This window comes from Camelus ferus, chromosome 5 (assembly GCF_009834535.1).
Source record: "Camelus ferus isolate YT-003-E chromosome 5, BCGSAC_Cfer_1.0, whole genome shotgun sequence".
NCBI classification, from domain to species: Eukaryota; Metazoa; Chordata; class Mammalia; order Artiodactyla; family Camelidae; genus Camelus; species Camelus ferus.
In genome coordinates this window covers 19740511-19758976 of record NC_045700.1, presented here as the reverse complement: position 1 = coordinate 19758976, position 18466 = coordinate 19740511, and positions in this window count along the sequence as shown.

Sequence of the window (18466 nt, the reverse complement as noted above, 5' to 3'; positions counted from 1 at the left end):
ACATTTACTAAACCTAAGAGTGAACACCGTTCACTATTATCTAAACTGCAGACTTTATTCAGGTAACACCTGTGTGCCACTAATGACCTTTTTCTGTTCTAAGATCCAATCCAGGATACCACACATCACACTTAGCCATCACGTTTTTGTAGTCTTTTCTAGCAAGTTTCTTTCTTGGTCTTCCCTTGTTCTTTGTTATCTTAACACTTCTGAAGAGTACTGCTCAGGTATTTGTAGAATGTTCCTCAGTTTGGGTCTATCTGATGTTTTCTCATGGTCAGACTAGGGTAATGGGTGGGAAGAATACTACAGAGCTGATATGTCCTTGGCTTCACATCACATCATGTTATCAGGGGTACATAATACCAAAGTGACTTACAACTGGGGTGTAAACCTTAATCACTTGGTTAAGGTGGTGCCTGCCAGGTTTCTTCACTGACAAGTTACTACAAATTTGTAAACAAATGTTAAAACCACCCCAGCAGGTAATAAATATTTGGGGGGGGGGCAATACTTTGAGGCTAAGGAAACACCCTCTTACTCCATAAAGTTTCAGCCACGAATGTGAACATTAGTCTACAGGTCTTGCCTGCAGCAGGTGCTGTTATTATTTCCCCCTCCTTCCTTCTCTGTTTATCCTTTGGAATTCTTTCAAAAGGAACATTTCTTCTCCTCAATATATTTATGGATTCAATCATTTGTGTCGATCAGTATGGGGTATTTACTTTATTTGGGGAGCCATAATCCAATACTAACTTTATTTATTGTGTTGTTCAAATTATTCCAGCTCTGGCCATTTATTGGAAAATGTTTATTTAGAAACTCAGATCCGGGTGTCAGGTATGCTGACAGCTACTGGAATATCACTGCTTTGAGGCCCTCTCTGCTAACAGAGCTGGGAAATCTCTGTATGTATGTTAAACCATGAATACACATGTATCTACAGTTATTCTCATATCTAGCCACAAATATAGTGAAATAAACATGGACTCATACTGATATCTCTGACTCTAATCCAGTAACACAGGATTTCTTTTTGCCTTCCTCTCTTACATATTTGTAACTTCAATCTCCAACAGTGAGAAAACTCCCACCAGGTGCTTTTTCTGCGATATCTTATTAAGTTGCTCAGCTATGCCATGAGGATTATCTCAGTTTTACTGATGGGAAAACACTTAAACTTTAATGAGTTTAAGTGACTGTCTGCAGGCACAAAGAAAGTAATGGTGGTGCCAGTGGATTCAAAGTTATCTAAGTGTCATGCTTACACATTGACTTATGGTTAAGGCTGTACACTTAATGTGATAAACCTACGCTTGCTAGAAGTATTTTTAGAGCTAGTCTTTTTTTATATAATAGCTTTATTGAGCTATAATTCACATCCTATAAATTCACCTGTTTAAGCTGCATTAATTCATTGCTTTTTAGTGTATTCACAGAATTGTGCCACCATCAACACTATCTAATTTTAGAACATTTCCATCACTCTTCTTCCAAAATATACTAGCTATTAGCACTAACTGCCCATTACTTCTTAACCTCCAGGCCATGGCAAACCCTTATCTACTTTATGTCTCTATAGATTTACCATTTTGAGACATTTCGAATAAATGGAATCATACAATATGTGGTTTTTTGTGAGTGGTTTTTTAATTTAGCATAATGTTTTCAAGGTTCATACACGTTGTAGCAAGTATTAGTACTTAAATTTTTTTAATGGATTTTATTTTTTTAGAGCACTTTTAGGTTCACAGAAATGTTGAATAGAAAGTACAGAGAATTCTCATATACCTCCTACTCCGACACATGAACAGCCTCTGTCACTATCAACATCCTACATCCTACATGGGTGGGAAGAGTGGTTCATTTGTTATAATCCATGACTCTACACTGACACATCATTATCCCCCAAAGTCCATAGTTTACATTTGGGTTCACTCTTAGTTTTGGACTTTACAGGTTTGGACACATATATAATGACACATATCCACCAATATAGTATCATACAAAACAGTTTTACTGCCCTAAAAATCCTCTGTGCTTTACCTATTCATCCCTTATTTCCCCAACTCTAGGCCACCACTGATCTTTTTACTTTCTCCATAGTTTTGTCTTTTCCAGAATGTCATATAGTTGAAATCATATAATACAAAGATTTTTCAGATTCCCACTTTTCATTTAGTAGTAGGCATGTGAGTTTCTTCCATATGTTTTCATGCCTTGATAGCTTATTACTTTTTAGCACTGAATAATAGTTCATATCTGGATGTGCCACAGTTTATTTATCCACTTACCTACTGAAAGACATTTTGGTTGCTTCCAAGTTTTAGCAATTAACAATGAAGCTGTTATACTTCAGCTAAATATATAAAGCAAATACTAGCAAACATAAGGGGAGAAATTTATGATAATGAAATAATAGTAGGGGACTTTAGCACCCCACTTACATCAATGAAAAGATCATCCAGACAGAAAATTAATAAGAAAACAGTGGCCTTAAGTGACACATTAGACCAATTGGACTAAATAGATATCTATAGGACATTCCATCCGAAAACAGCAGAATACATATTCTCGAGTGTACATGAAAAGTTCTAGGATAGATCACATACTATGCCACAAAACAAGTCTCAACAAATTTAAGAGGATAGAAATTATATTAAGCACTTCTTCTGACCACAAGGACATGAAACTAGAAATCAATTACAGGAAGAAAAATGGTAAAAACACAAACACATGGAGACTAAACAACATGCTACTAAAAAACTAATGGGTCAATGAAAAAATAAAAGAGGAAATCAGAAAGCACTTTGAGATAAATGAAAATAAAAAGACAACTTTCCAAAATCTATGGGACACCACAAGAGCAGTTCTATGAGGGAAGTTTACAGTGATACAGGCCTACCCCCCAAAATAGGAAAATTTTCAAAAAAACAACATAAACCACCATTTAAATGAATTAATTAAAAAAGCAAACAAAGCCCAAAGTCAACAGAAGAAGGGAAATAATAACAATCATAGAGGAAGTAAATAAGAGCCAAAGTAATAGAAAAGAACAATGAAACCAAGAGCTGTTTTTTAAATAAGATAAACAAAGTTGATAAGCTTTTAGCCAGACTCATTAAGAAAAAAAAATGAGAAGACCTAAATAAACAAAATAAGAAATGAAAAAGGAGAAATTAGAACTGATATTACAGAGATACAAAAAAATCATAAGAGAAAACTATGGAGAGCTATACGCTAACAAATTGGACAACTTAGAAGAAAGAGATAAGTTTCTGGAGACATACAATCTCTCAAGACTGAATCAGGAAGAAATAGACCATCTGAACAGACTGATCACCAGCAGCAAAACTGAATTCGTAATAAAAAACTCCCAGCAAACAAAGGTACAAGACCCAACAGCTTCACAGGGAATTCTAACAAACCTATAAAGAAGACAGAATATTTTTCCTTCTCAAACTCTTCCAAAAAGTTGACAAGGAGGGAATACTCCCAAATTCATTCTATGATGCCACCATTGCCCTAAGCAAAGACACTACATAAAAAGAAAATCATAGGCCAATATCTCTGATGAATACAGATCAAAACAGTATAGTAGCTCACATGGAACATCCACCAAGATACCATATTCTGGGCCATAAAACACATAGAAATCATGCAACGTCTGCCAGTACCATACTGCTTTGCAGTATAGACTGAAGTCAGGGAGCATGATACTTCCAGCCTTAGTCTTTTTTTCTCCAGATTGCTTTGGCTGTTTGGGGGTCTTCTGTGGTTCCATATAAATTTTAGGGTTATTTGAAAGGAACACAGCAATGATGAAGAGAGCTAGAATTCTGCCTTCATGGAGCATATACACTAATGGAGGAGACTACCATGTAAAGAAGGCAATAAAAATAATTTCTGGGACTGGTGAGTGCTCAGAAGAAAGTTGTAGAGCAGTGTAAGGGCTTAGGGGATCAAGGAAACTCAGTTTCAGATAGGGTGGTCAGAAGAGTCCTCTCTGGGAGAGATATTAAGCAGAGATTCAAAGAGAGCAGGAATGCCTTTAGGAGGAATTGGGAAAAGATAATTCCATGTAGAAATGGCTTTCCTGAGGTATCGTTAGAAGGTTGGAGCTGCTAAAGAACAGAGAATGAGAGGCAGAATGGGAGATGAGGTCAGAGAGCTGATTAGCATCTGTAATTACTTGGGAGCCTTCCCCTAAATTTCATACATTCTCACAGTAGTCTATTGAATAACTGAAATCTCTAAACAATTGCATATTTTTCTTTGAGATTAGAGGCTCATTTTGAAGTCAACACATTCTTTCTATTCTCCTGAAGTCTGTGAGCCAGTCTCAACTTACTCTTTGCTTTACTTGCCTTGCTTGTTCTCTTAAAGTCTCAGAGACAGCTTTCTTTACCTTTACACAGAAATTGATATTATTTGCTCTAAGGACAAAATTCATTTTCACCCACACATGAAATAAAGTCTGTTTCTAATCCTATAGTTGCTGACACAGAACTGACTGATAGAACTGGAAAGTTCCTCTACGTAGAGTGAGGCATGTTGTGACTTCTTTGTTACACAAACATCTGCTGTTAGAATTAGTCTCACTACTCTAAATTTGCACCTAATGAAAGTGACACACTTTGCTCCCCCAACAATAGCATCATACTGGGAATTAGAAGCTTGGAGTTGCAGTTTACCCTCTGCCACCCTGTGGGTGGAGTATTCCTTAATCTTTTTTGGAACTAAGTTCTAATAACTGCTTAAAAGAAAATGTCAGAAATGACTTTAAAAGGATTAAGTTATCGTTATCATCCCCAGCACCAAGTATGACATTTGGCACATGGTAGATAATCAGTATTCTAATGAAAGAAAGTATTCAATAATTTTGCTTCTCAAGGATGCAGTTAAGTGCCTTGTTCGGCAATCCACTGAGTGATCACATTTTCTTCCCTATAGTGTTTGAAGGAGGAAGGAAGGACCAAAATGGTGTGGCTAACTCAGCAAACATTAATTAAGCCTTCATTTGAGCCAAGCTCTATCCTAGGTACTGAAATTCCAGGACAGAGTAGGAAGAATCTTTGCTTATAGGTATTTGTGTCTGTTGGGATCCATATAAGCACACCAACTACCAATTTATTGATAAGTTTTCTGTTCTTCATATATTCTGTGAAGTGTTAGGACCATTCAGAACCATTTGAATTATCAGCCTTTGGGTTGAGATAAACTGAATAAACACTCTATGATGAATTGGGCTTAGTTTTAAGTATTCCTCTTCTTAATTCAGTAAAGACAGATTCGCAATGCATGAAGATCAGTCAGCCCTTCTAAAACAATGGTTGAAACCAGGCTCTTCACTGGAATATCAGAGATTTTAAACATCATCAATTCTTTGGACCCCGCTTTGAGAGATTCTGATTTAATTGATCTGATATGGGCCTAAGCATCAGTCTTTTTAAAAAGTTTCCAAATGATTCTAATATGTGGGTAGAGTTGAGACTCAATTTTATTTTTTTTATTTTTTTTTTTAATGGAGGTACTGGGGATTTAACCCAGGACCTTGCACATGCTAAGCATGTGCTCTACCACTGAGCTATACCCACTCCCTACCCCTCAAGACTCAGTGTTTTAAAGATTTCATTGTTGTATTTATTCTGGGCATTTCAGTAGCAACTAATTTTACATATACATATAAAATTCTTTTTAAATGAACAGGATTGAGATCCTTTTTTTTTTTTTTTTTTTTTTAATAACTAGCAGTCAACAGTGCTGCTCATCACACATGTGAATTTTGCTTCCTGAGCAGTGCAGCCTGGCAACCCAAAGCCCTTTGGTCAAGAGGTGTCTAAGCAGGCATGGGGTTTAAACTGGAGAACTCTCGGACTGCCTTCCTTTGTGCTGAAGCCAGTTAGAACCCACCTCTCATAAGGGAGAGAAATACGATCTTTTTGGAGGAGTCTCTAGGACGATGATCATTGGCGGTCTTCAGTGAACCCCTTGATACTCGATGCAACATTTTCCACTTAGGCACATGTGTGTATTTTGAGAGAAGTTCTCTGTTTTAAATCGGACATTCAAAGGGGACTGTGAACTCTTCTAGGAACATTAAAAGAACCACTGCCCAATAGCGTAAAAACATTTGGAGCACTGTGTTTGGAGACGAAAGTGCTGGGTGTTTGGAGGAAAGTCCTTGATATCTCTCTAAACACCAGTCGGATAAGAGTTAAGAGGGTGTTTCTTGACACTGGAGAAGAAATTTGAGAATGCCACCTACTTCTTCCCACCACGTTTCTAAGAATGACTCCATGGCAGAGGAAGGTGAATGTGAAAGGCTTCAATATATCTAAGCATCCTTCTTTTCTGGAAGTGAGTCATGACAGTTTCTTCTTACTGCACTTTCTGTTCCTTCAGAATTTAAAACTTTTTTCACTCCTTGCATTTTGAGCCTCTGCCATATAGTTATTCTTGTTTGACATTATAGTGACGTATGTTTGTTTCTTTGCTTATTGTCTGTTTTGCTCAGCAGACAAGCATGATGTGGCCTAGGATGCGTCTTATTACACTTATTTTACTTTTCACTGATGCTGCTTAGGACAGTGCCTGACAGGTACTGGGTGCGCATGCATGTATGCCAGATGAACCGTGAATCAGTGATCAGTGTCACTCGCCGCTATCCACTTCCTCACTTGGCTCTGGAAATACTATTGTGATATCCTTTCACTGCTCCCATTCATGGATATTTCCAGCCAAGGCAATTCCAACGGAAGGGACATTTCAGAATACGGAGTAAGTAAACAGATACATATAGCAGCACAACTGGCACATCGTCATGGGCGATTCCAAGACATGGGTAGGTCTGGCATGCCTCCTGAATGATTAGTTGCTTGGTTAACTCAATGACAGAGAACGCTTGACGTCATTCATGGGTGTTTATGCATAATGACTGGTGGGAAGCACAGGGAAATTTAATAGGAAAAACAAAAACAAGCCCCACCCCCATACATTGACATGGGAGTCCAGATACTTGGCACCTAGATTTTCCTCTGCTATTGGGAGACCTGGAAGCAGTCAGTCTGTCTCTGAGTGAGTAGGCTGAACCAGCTGATTTATAAAGTCCTTTCCATTGTTAATTTTGTGTGTGTGTGATTTCAGGCATGCTTGCTTCCCAAAGCAAGGAAGGATATACTAAGTATTTGGAATTAACATATAGAATTCCCATCTCTTGGAAATCTTTATAGCAGTAGCAAATAGCAGAGGAACTCAGCTTTCTATGATTGGGCTCATTGGTAAGCAGTGTATTTTATGATTTAGTCTTTAAACTACTAACCTCTTTTGAAAGACTGAGTTTCTATTTTCTTATAATTTCTAAGCCATGTCCAGTCCTCTCTGGGAAGTTGTGCAAATGACCCTTTTGTCTTAATACAGTTTGATTGATCCTGCCTGTAGGAGTATAGCTAGACATCCTTTTTGCCCTGTCATAGGTTGCCATGCTGTTCTGAGCTTCTGTGTATTCGAACACGACACAGCATTTCCACCAGCATTTCCACACTGTATAGCCTCTGTTTCCCACGAGAGAGACGACAAGTGCCTGGCGGACGCACAGTCAGTACTTAGCCCACAGTAGTTGTTCCTTCAATTTGGGTTAAATAAACAAATAAATGAATGGAGTATTTTCTATGGTTCCAGTTAAATAAGTTAATAAATAAAAAATTCCCCTATTTCATTAATACTACAATAAAGGTTGATTTTGGAATGACGGTTACAGTAGGATTCGTCCTTATTTTAAAAACCTTACTCCTCATGATCATCAAAACTTGACCTCGGGGTTCAAAAGGTAGCTGAACCATACAGTGTGATCTTCCACTTCCACGAAAAAGCACAAAGTTACACTGTCAGGTAAACATCTCACCAAATGTTAAATAGAAGAAACCTTGACTATAACATAGTCATTTGGGTGGTAAGGAAACAGAACTCCAATCATTAAAAGTAATTTGCACAGAGTTCCCAACGGGGAAGCCACAAATCTGAGATCATAGCCCAAGCTTTCTCACTCCCATCTCGTCCTGTAACCCTGCTGCACCACGATCTGGATCACCAGTGGCTGGATTCAGAAGGGAACTGGAAATTCCTGTTGCTGTTTCCTCATTCTCTGAAGCCTGGCCACATTGGGGAACTTCAGATGAGCAACAGTGGCCTCTCCTTTATGTCCCTCACAGGATTTCAGCGCAGTTCCCCTACTGCTCTTGGCCCTCCTCACCTCTTCCTGTAATTCAGGAATTGAGGGGGGTTGGGGGTAAGAGGGGTGGTGAAAGGAGGGGAAAGTCATCAGAGTGGAGGGAGGAGGGGAGCCGGGCATCTGGAATGAGCCCGGGGGCAGCCACAGCCTGGGGGCCTAATCCTGCAGATGCACTGCTTTGAAGAAGTTTATACACTATTCTCATGCGTATTCTCCTACGACATGAGCGACATGAGCGTTGTACAGTTGTAGGGCACTTCACAATCATCTCACGAGAGAGAGAGGATGGATGTGAGTGTCGGGATTACAAGTGAAATTATTTATTGTAAATAATTTACTGTAAGATAATCTGACTTTTTGACAGGCTATTTAGCTTCTCTGGAGTTGAGTTTCTTGATCTATAAAATGGACTGCGTTGGTTTCCAGGGCTGTCATAACAAAGAGCCACAGGCTTGGTGGCTTCAACAGTGGAAGTTTATTCTCTCAGTTCTGGGAGCTTACAAACCCAAGATCAAGGTGTTGGCAGGGGTCTTCTCCTGAGGCTTCTCTCATTAGCTTCCACTTGGCTGTCTTTTCCCTCTGACTTTACATGATTTTTTTCTGTGTGTGTGCATAACATGTCCGTGTCCAAATTTTCTCTTCCTATAGGGACATCAGCCTTATTAGATTAGGAACCATGCTAAAGACCTCATTTTAACTTAATTGCCACTTTAAAGACCTTGTTACTAAATATAGTTACATTGTGAAGACTTCAACATAGAAATTTTGGAGGGATCCAGTTCAGCCTATAACATACAGTATATTTTCTAACCTTCTTAGAGTTTAAGATCCAGTAAGGTTTTATGTGCAAAATGTTTTTCAAATTATAATTTGCTATATAAATGAAGAGCCTGGCACTTGGCAATAGGAATGTTTCAATCCTTATTTTTAGAACCCACAAGCTGGATAGTTCTAGTGGCCATGTAAATGTTCAGCTTCATGGATTTGTTACAGGGTGGTGATGTTTAAATACCTATATTAACACACTTCTATATATTACGACATTTTTTTTCTCTCCCCATATTTTATGCACCTACTTTCTCTCTCCATCTTTCATCAGTCACACATGTCCCCTAGTGCGGGTTGCACAAGGTTGACAGAGTAGGAGCTGGAAGTGTGTAGATGCTGATGGGATCTCCCTGCATTTACATGCAGGGAGCGAGTAAGGACATGCTAGGTCTAGGCAGACAGTGCCTGAACAACCCCACAGGCAATTCTGTCCCCAGCATGGCACAGAAACAGCAGCAAAGAGACTTACGAGAGCTTTGGGGTGAAGTGGACAAACATGAGGGATGTTGCTGCGGAAACCTTGTGGTCTGACCACCAGGAACCAGACAGAATGAAAGGTCTCTCAGAATCACTATGTGGACAATGGACATCTAGGACTGTATCACAGTAGGAAACAGCTGGCTCTGTCACAGCAGGATAATTCGAGGAGGGACTATTGACAAGAGGAGTGATTACAAAAGTATGGGCAAAGTGTAGCGTGTAGGAAACTGGGGCTCGCAGCTGCATAACTGTTATCATTTCTAGGACCAACAGGATGAAAAGAGGGCAAGATTCTAGAAACCAGAAGCAAACAAGATCACATAGAGAAGGCTGGTTCCATCTAGAAGTCAGAGAGAAGGGAATCTTGCTGGTGTGCAATTTAGACTCCAGGGCAGAGTGAAGTGGAGATGGCTTGAGAATGAATCTGGAGGGGGCAAATAGAAGATTTTGAGGAGCACAGCTCCAGATTCCTGACACTACACAAGCCTCTAGAATGTTGGCATAATCCTGGGGAAAGGGAGGAGTGTGGGCACAAACGGGTTAATGTTGAGTTTCCACCGATATAGCAGAATGGAGACTCGAAATAGAAAAGTAAGCTGAATTATGGAAAAAGACATATGTTATACTTCTGGCAAAACATAAGTTTTGGACTGAGAATTGTATCCACCTCACATAATCCATACATCCAGGGTTATATATGTCATAAACATGTGTATACACACACACACACACACACACACACACACACACACACACACAATACATGGGTTTTATCTCCACCAAATGACAACGTAAATGACATTTACATTGGGGTGTAAAATTGAGGGAAAAGTGCTGGCAAAGAGAAAGGAAGACTAAAATGAGTAAGAAATCAGTAGGAGTGCATTAAGTCAGAAATGTCAAGCAAGGAATGAGGAAATGGAATTTGAAATGGCAGGAGCCATTGGTATTATGAGCTCAAGACTTCTTGATTGACACCAGACCCTTCCAGGAAGCAGCAGAGCTGCTCTTCCTCCTCATCCAGGATGAGGCCTGGAGAGGCAACAGCACATGGCCATCCAAGGAGAAGACAAGGAGTGGGGCCTGGGTCCCTGTGACACAGGGAGTGAAGCCTCATTTTACAGTTTCTCGTTCTCCCTTCCAGTGTATTTGCAGCCTGGCTGTGCCTTTATTCCTCGCAGTTATCTCCTCTTTCAACCTAATCTGAGTGGGACTCTGATCCATGAGTGACTGTTGTAAAGTTTACAGTTTTTTTGTAGCTTATTTAAATTTTTGAGCCTTAACCCCACCTTCTTCCTGACACAGAAGATAAAACCTAAAAACTGAGTCAAATTTATTTGACTGGATTATTCAGTCATTTCGTGTTGGAAACTGTCCTAATCAGGATTGTTTTCCCTTTTCCTTCTTTCACCTGGGTTGAGGCTCTGAGGGTCCTAAGCCTTGGCTGCTGGGGGCACTGGCTGTTGTTACTACTCTGTTTCCCACTGCACTTGCATCCTTTAAGTTATAACTAGTATTATCTGGTGCTAACGTTATCTGCACGAATCCTGCTGATCTGTTGAGACGTCATCACATCCTTATCTAACCTTCTGCGGGGCAGTCACATCACACCTTTTGTTGCAGGTCACCCTCATCCCAGCCGTGAGAGTCTTTCCTCTTCATCCCTTCAACTTCACATGCACACACACTTGAAAAGTATAAAAACTCCAAATTATGCTACATGCACTCTGCTAATATTAAAATAATATTACTCCAGGAAAGGAATCTGTGTGTGTGTTTGTGTGTGAGAGAGAGAGAGCGAGAAGGAAAGATTCTTTTCAACTAAGGATATTTTTTCAACAAATATGATTTTTGATTCAGAGTCACTTAGGTTCAAATCTTATCCATTTTGGCTACTTATTGATCATATGATAGTGGACAGTTTTAGTTAAAATTGCCAAACGTGTTCCCATAATTGAAAAATTAGGAAAAGAATGTCCATCTCATGGGGTTTTGGGAGGATAAAAGGACCTGGAACACTGTAAGTGCTTGGTAAATGTTACCTTTATTCTACTTCACTCCACTAATGATGTAGGTTTGTTGTGGGCAAAGTGAGAGGAAAGGACTGACCGTGAATTAAAATGGACAAAATATATTTTTGTTACTCTCTATCCTTCTTCGCGTATCCTTCTTTCTTGTCTTGGAAATCTCCTCAGCCCAGCAGGTAAGAGAAACAATTTGGGGAGGGTTGCAGAGGGACATTTAATTGCAGCTTCTCTTCCAAAAGCAGATCAGATACAGTGAATAGTATCTTTGATTAATTTGGGTACCTTGTAAAATTAAACTTTTTTATGTGTAAAAGTTTTATACGTCATAAAGAGGATATTATGAGTCAATGAGAAAGAGAAATATGATTTTTATAAATTAAATTTAGGCAATTGTTTAACTACTTGGAGAAAAATTCATTGTGGATTCTCATTTAACAGTATAAACCAACATATGTTTTATCAAGATTAAAAAGGTCACTGTCATATCAAACTTAATTTGACCTAGTAGAAATAAAATGTGATTATTTTTCAATTTCTAGATAAGGGACAAAGGATTCATAAAGGAAAAAAATAACAGTTTTGACTATAGAAAAATAGAAAATTTCTCAGTGTCAGGAGTATTATGAGCAAGTTTAAAGGTAGAGAAACTGACAAGTTATTTAACTACATAGATGACAAATTATTAATAACCTTAATATTTAAAGCAGTTACATAAATTTATATGACTTCTGCATGTAATCGGCAAAAGACAGGAACAGATAATTTATTTAAAAGGTACCAATGATTAATACATGTTTAAAAATGTATACTGTTATTGAGTGCTCAAAAAGATAAAGGTTAAAATGAGAAAACATTTTCATCTATTGAATTAAAACATATGAGAACACCAGTGTTACTGGGGATCACTTCTCGTCTAATACTGTGAAAGCTTAAATTGGTACGCCGCTTTGGAGAGTAACTTGACAGTATGTGTGAAAAACCTTATACATGCTTAGATTGTTTAACCAAGAAACCCAATCTCAGGGCACAGATGATAACACAATATTCTGAACTTTAGGAAAGTCTCTATTATAATAATAGCTTTAATTCATCAATTGCTTGCCATGTGACAGGCTTTATTTATACTGTATAACTCACTTTTCAGCAAAACTCCTAAGTGGCTGAGCCAGGATTTGAACTTGTATTTGCTTCAAATTCTGCTTGGACTCTTCATGACTACTCTACTCACAGATGTCTTTATGATATAATGGTGAAAATCTGGAAGGACTTTAAAATCTACTAATGGTGTAATAGTAAGATAAACTGTGGTTGACCCATTCCAATATACTACCATGCAGCTAGAGATGGCATGGAAAACAGCTTATTCTTAATCATTTTAAGTGAAGATGGTGTAAAACAAATTTGTATCTGTCTATGATTATAAGTATCTAAAGATGGACACATGGAAGGAGTGCAAGTTAACAGCGTCGCCTTTGATTTGTGAGAGTATGCTGATCCTTTTCTTTTTTTGTCTCTAAATTTTTCTGGGCTTTTCAAAGTTTTGCAACCAGACTAGATGATCTTACCCTCAGGAAAAAGTAAATTTGAATTAGAAAGTTTGTGAAGGCTTTTATGTTCGCAGAGCATAATGGGGAACATATTGTCTTCATTACGGTTAAATTCTTAGTAAGATACTATTCTCTGTTCACCAAAAGAAAAATGCTATAAAGATTGACAAATCCAATGAAAAGAGGCAATAATTGTCAGGTTCGGTTATTACTAAAATGTGTAACTAGGCAAAATTGTTAGTGTCATGTAAATAAACAAAAATATCTTTATCAACATTGTAGAATGAAAACAGTTGATTTAGCTCTTGAAAATACAGGTAAGGCATTGAGAACCAAGTTATAAATCTGAAAGACTTGAGCTTCAAACAGAATCACAAAATCAGTCTTAATAATGACTTGCCCTCTAAGTATGTATGTTGTCTAAGAAATTAATCTCAACAAATTGGTTGAGAGTTTCTTTTGTAGACTTACATGGCAAAACAAGGGTAAATATTTTCTAAGTGCTATCATAAAAATGTATCTGATTAAAAAAAATTTTTTTTCTGTGGAATAAAGTTCTATCTAGTTTGTGCCCCATCTAGCTTTAGAAAAGAAGCTCTACCATAACACATGTAGAACAAAAACAGTGATTTTTATATTTATTTTTATTTTCATGGTTACAATCCCCTTAATTCTATAATTACCACTGTGATGATTTGATTATGACCAGTTTGTAGGATTATTAACCACTTCTGGCTTCTTCTCACCTCATTAACTAGCAGACTAGGCACTGAGTGTTGATAATAATCAGTTTCTCACGGACTGTTGCTCAGTATTACCAGATCTTTTTAGTTTTATGAAGCTATTTCCATTAGAGAGTGAATAGGATTTCTATTTTTTTCTGATTTGCACATGTCAGGGTCACATTAAAATAAATATGCCTTTTATTACCTAGTTCCTGATTATTTCTTCCTAAGAAACAGCAGTACCTGTTCAGTGTTTCAAATATCATCAGGTTAAAAATTGTTTCTTAAATCATTTTTCTAAATAAGTGGAACCAGGTTAGGTAAAATGGCATGGTTTAACGTGTCCTGCTAACAAGGGTATCAGAAAAAACAAGTTGAAAATTTAAAAATAGTATTGGTAACTTGGCTATTATTATTGAGGAGTAATGACATTGAATTTGATTCACAAGCTGGGAAGGTTCTGATTAGGGAAGCAGACCAAATTCAGCCCATTCGAGAGTGTACTTGTTCCTGATAAATGTTTACAGTTTAAATGAACTGGAGTCCACCAGCAATGCTGATGTGAACGAAAATACTGCAACCATATCAGTAAACAAAGAATGCTGAAACCAAGTCATCAGCGGCTGCCGCCACCCCCCAGTGAGGACAGGCCTGCAGCCCAGCCTCTGCAGCCACTCACAATGGTGCACTCCGAGCGAGCGGACTCAGAATAAGAAAGGACAGGATACTGGCCCTAGATAGCTAGGTGCTTGTCAAAGGAATGAATTCAATGAGCCCAAAATGTTTGCTTCCTCCCATTCATAGAAAAGCACTAAATTCTTTAACTTGAGATGCCTGATTTTCTTTAGATAACAAGTAATCTTTTATTGTTCCAACTACCTGGTCTTTGTTGTAAAGCTCCTACATATTCTAGCTCCTCCCCTACCTCTTTGGAGCAGCACCTCAGAGCGATCTGAGAGGCTGTCATCCCGGCTTAGAGTCCTCCTGCCAAATAAAACATAGCTCTCAACTTTTAGGCTGTGCATTTATTTCAGTCGACACTGAGAAGCCTGGAAGGAATGGGTATGGAAAAGAAAGCATTCCATCCTACTCATCTATTTAAGTTAAATAACTATTCAGACAAAAAAGAAGAGAAAGGTCATCATCCTTTAGAACATTATTTTCTCATCATTACATTTTCCACTTTTTTTTAAATTAAAAAATGTAGTTGATGTTTATTTCCTATTAGTTACCAAATCATACCCCTTTTCCCACTGTTCTAGTCAAATATCTTTTGTTTGTAGAAACTTTTTATATAGTGCAGCTTTTCTTTATATTTGTTTCAAATAGTTTTTCTTTTTTACTTCATGTAACTTGTTTGTGGATCTCTTACATTGGTTTTACTGTCTTTCTCCCCTCTGTACAACCGACCAGATTTTGAGAGATGAGGGGAGGAATCACATTTCAGTTTTTTTCTAGAGAGGTAAATCGAAGCTCAGAAAAGTTAAGTGATTTAATTAAGCCAATAGACCAGTGTTTTCTAGAATTTCTCCTATGTATCATTAGATGTAAGACAGGTATAATCACACACACACAGAAAAACACACACACTTACATACACAGACACACGAAAGGCTACCTATTGTCGGGGAGCAAACTTGCCACCTCAAAACATCTCTTTTGCATGCAGCTTATTTTGAGCTAAAAACAATCAAGGCCCAAAAGATTCAGGAAGAAACTCTGACCTTCCCCCTCACAGCCTAAAGAATGTAGATAGAGGATTTATTTCAGGGAGGGAGCTATGCCCATAGGATGAACTAGGTGCGTAGACAGGAACCTAGCAAAGTCTGTTGGTTAAAACTCCTTTCTCTGTGCCAGTTGTCTCTGCCTGACCCAGCCAAACATTTGTTTACTAAACATCTGCTTTCTCATCTCCATGTGAATTGCCTTCCTCCCCTTTGAAATCCCAAATCACTACCCACAACATCCTATTTTGTCTTTAGCTGAAGATACTGTTTAAGGTGAAGGTCTCAGCCATTTTGAGGAGTTTCTCAGTTTTTCTGGGATCTCTCCTATATACACATGTTATTTAACTTTATTTCTTGTTCTGTTACTCTGTCTCATGTCAATTTAATTCTTAGACCAGCCAAAAGAACCTACAAGGGTAGAGGAAAATTTCTTACTCTCAAATACTGCTCTATAAGCTCTTAGTGATTAACAATATATATTATATACCAAAGACTCAGAAATATTTGTCCATTAATCTATTAACCTCATCTATTAAGCTTATTTTAAAGCATATTGTTTTATTCTTACATCTTGTTTTCCTTATGTTTATTTGAGGGTTCTTTGTTTTCTTATTGCTTCTTGAGTTAAGCACTTGATACATACATTTTTAATCTTAATTGTTTTTCAGTGAATGCCTTCAGGATATAAATTTCCTTCTTAAAAACTATTGAGTTGTATCTCACAAACTCTAAAATGCTATAATTCATTGCCATAGAGTTCTAAATATTTTGATATTTGCATTAGGATTTCATGCTTAATCCATCAATTGCTGAAGATATTTTAGGAAGTATCGTATGACACTGTGTTCCCAGAGGACCATAGCTAATTAGATACAACATGGTGTGGCATACAGTAAGTATTCCATAAAAGTTGGTTAATTAAGTGAATTGATTTTTTTTCCAAAATCACTCAAACTATGACAAAAATAAGGCTATATATATATATATATATAACTTTTAAAGTCAGATTTATTGGATATAATTTATAGGCAATAAAATTCAGCCTGTTTATGAACTTAATGAGAGTATACAGACATGAAACCATGGCTACAACTAAGATACAGAAGATTGATATCCCCCCAGGATTCCTTGGTGCCCTTTTGTAGTCTGTCTCCTTCTCCCACCTCCAGGCAATTAATGAACTCTCCTTTTGTCACTCTAAGGCTGCCGTTCCAGAATGTTGTATGAATAGAAGCATATAGTGTGTAGCCCTTTGTGCCTGCCTTCTTTCACTTACTGAATTTGCAATCCATTCACGTTGTTGTGCATAATAGCAATTTATTCCTTTTTTCTTGGTGAGTAGTTTTCCACTGAATGGCTATAATATAGTTTGTCATCCACTCACCAGTTGATGGACATTTAAGTTGTTCCCCTTTAAGTTGTTTTTAGCCATTATGAATAAGGCTGCTATAAACATTTGTGTATAGGTTCGGGGGGACATCAGCTTTCATTTCTCTTGGGCACACAGTGAGGAGTGAAACTGCTGGCTGTTCTGATAACTGTATGTTGTTTTTGTTGGGGGTTAGGGTTGGTGGAGAGGAGGACAGGGTAGGTTCTCTGATGTTCTGGTGCAGGAGAGAGTTTCCTGGTCCTTCTCAGCAGGGACAGCACAGATCTCATGGCATTAATAAAGCATTCTGGGGCTGACCCTTCTCGGGGTTAGAGGATTTTTTCTTTTACATTCTCCCACCAGCAATGGGTCTTATCTCTGCTCCTATCACAGTGGCTTGAGGCTTTTGCAGTTTGTGAGAGGGTGGTCTGGACAAGGTGGCTGGGGTTCATGCTTTCCCCATAGCAACAGCTGTTCCCCTAGTGCTGGCCTGGACCATCCAGGGGGATGCTCTCAGGGTGTCCACTGTGCCTTCATCTTTATCATGAGCACTACGGAGTCTATGGAAAAGAACTTGGAATAAGCACAACTCCTCTTGTGACTAGGGTTGCCAGGGGATCTATCCTGTCATACTGCCTGCATTCAGCCCTTTATCAATTCTCCAAAATTTTAGCTGATTTTTTTTTTATTCACTTGCATGGTGGCCAGTGCCTCTTCTCCCTTGTTCTGTTATCTGTGAGCTAATGCATTGCTGCTTGATTTAATTTCATTCAAATATAAAAGTCAGTTAAAAGCAATCCCACACACTTCAATTTCCTGCACGATAACTCCTGTGGATTTTCTACTGGGCACCCATGGATGGGAAGTCGGATCATTGAGGGAGGAGCAAAGTCTGAGTCCCAAGAAATGTAGTTCTCCAGCTAGTCTTCTGCACTCCCACAAAACAACAGGGTTTTGCCAAAAAATTTCACTAAGTTGGTGTTTTCTCAAATGCTCAGCAAACAGTTAAGTTTGTGAGTAGAATTTTCTGAATTCTAAGTTTCTACCTCATAATTTCTTGTTATTGTCAAACCTTGGGGACTGCTGCTGATTGTTTGCTCAGTGGCTCATGCAGCTGGGTAAACAGTGAGCCTGAAAATGGCGAACTGGCCAGCCAATCAAGCCCTTTCATCACATCATAAGCTAACTGGGTGCATCATCGATAGTTTTAACATTGATAAAATGTTTTCCTGAAAATTTTTGTGTGTTTTGGGAGTGTGGAGACCTGAATCATTTAGAGATTAAAAAAAAAAAATTGCAATCCTACAGAAACTCAGATTAGTCTTGTGGAGAAATACTGCAAAGCCAAGGAGGTGGGGTGTAGCCAAAAATTAGGGTCAGCAAAAAATCTCTGATTTCAATCACATGTTATTTCTGTACTGTGCAAATTTTTACTGCAGTGGCCTATGTTATTTCAAGTTATTTGAAAAGCCAAGATTTCAGCCAAGTCTATTTGAAGACCTACAGGCATGACACACTGACCCTAAATACAAA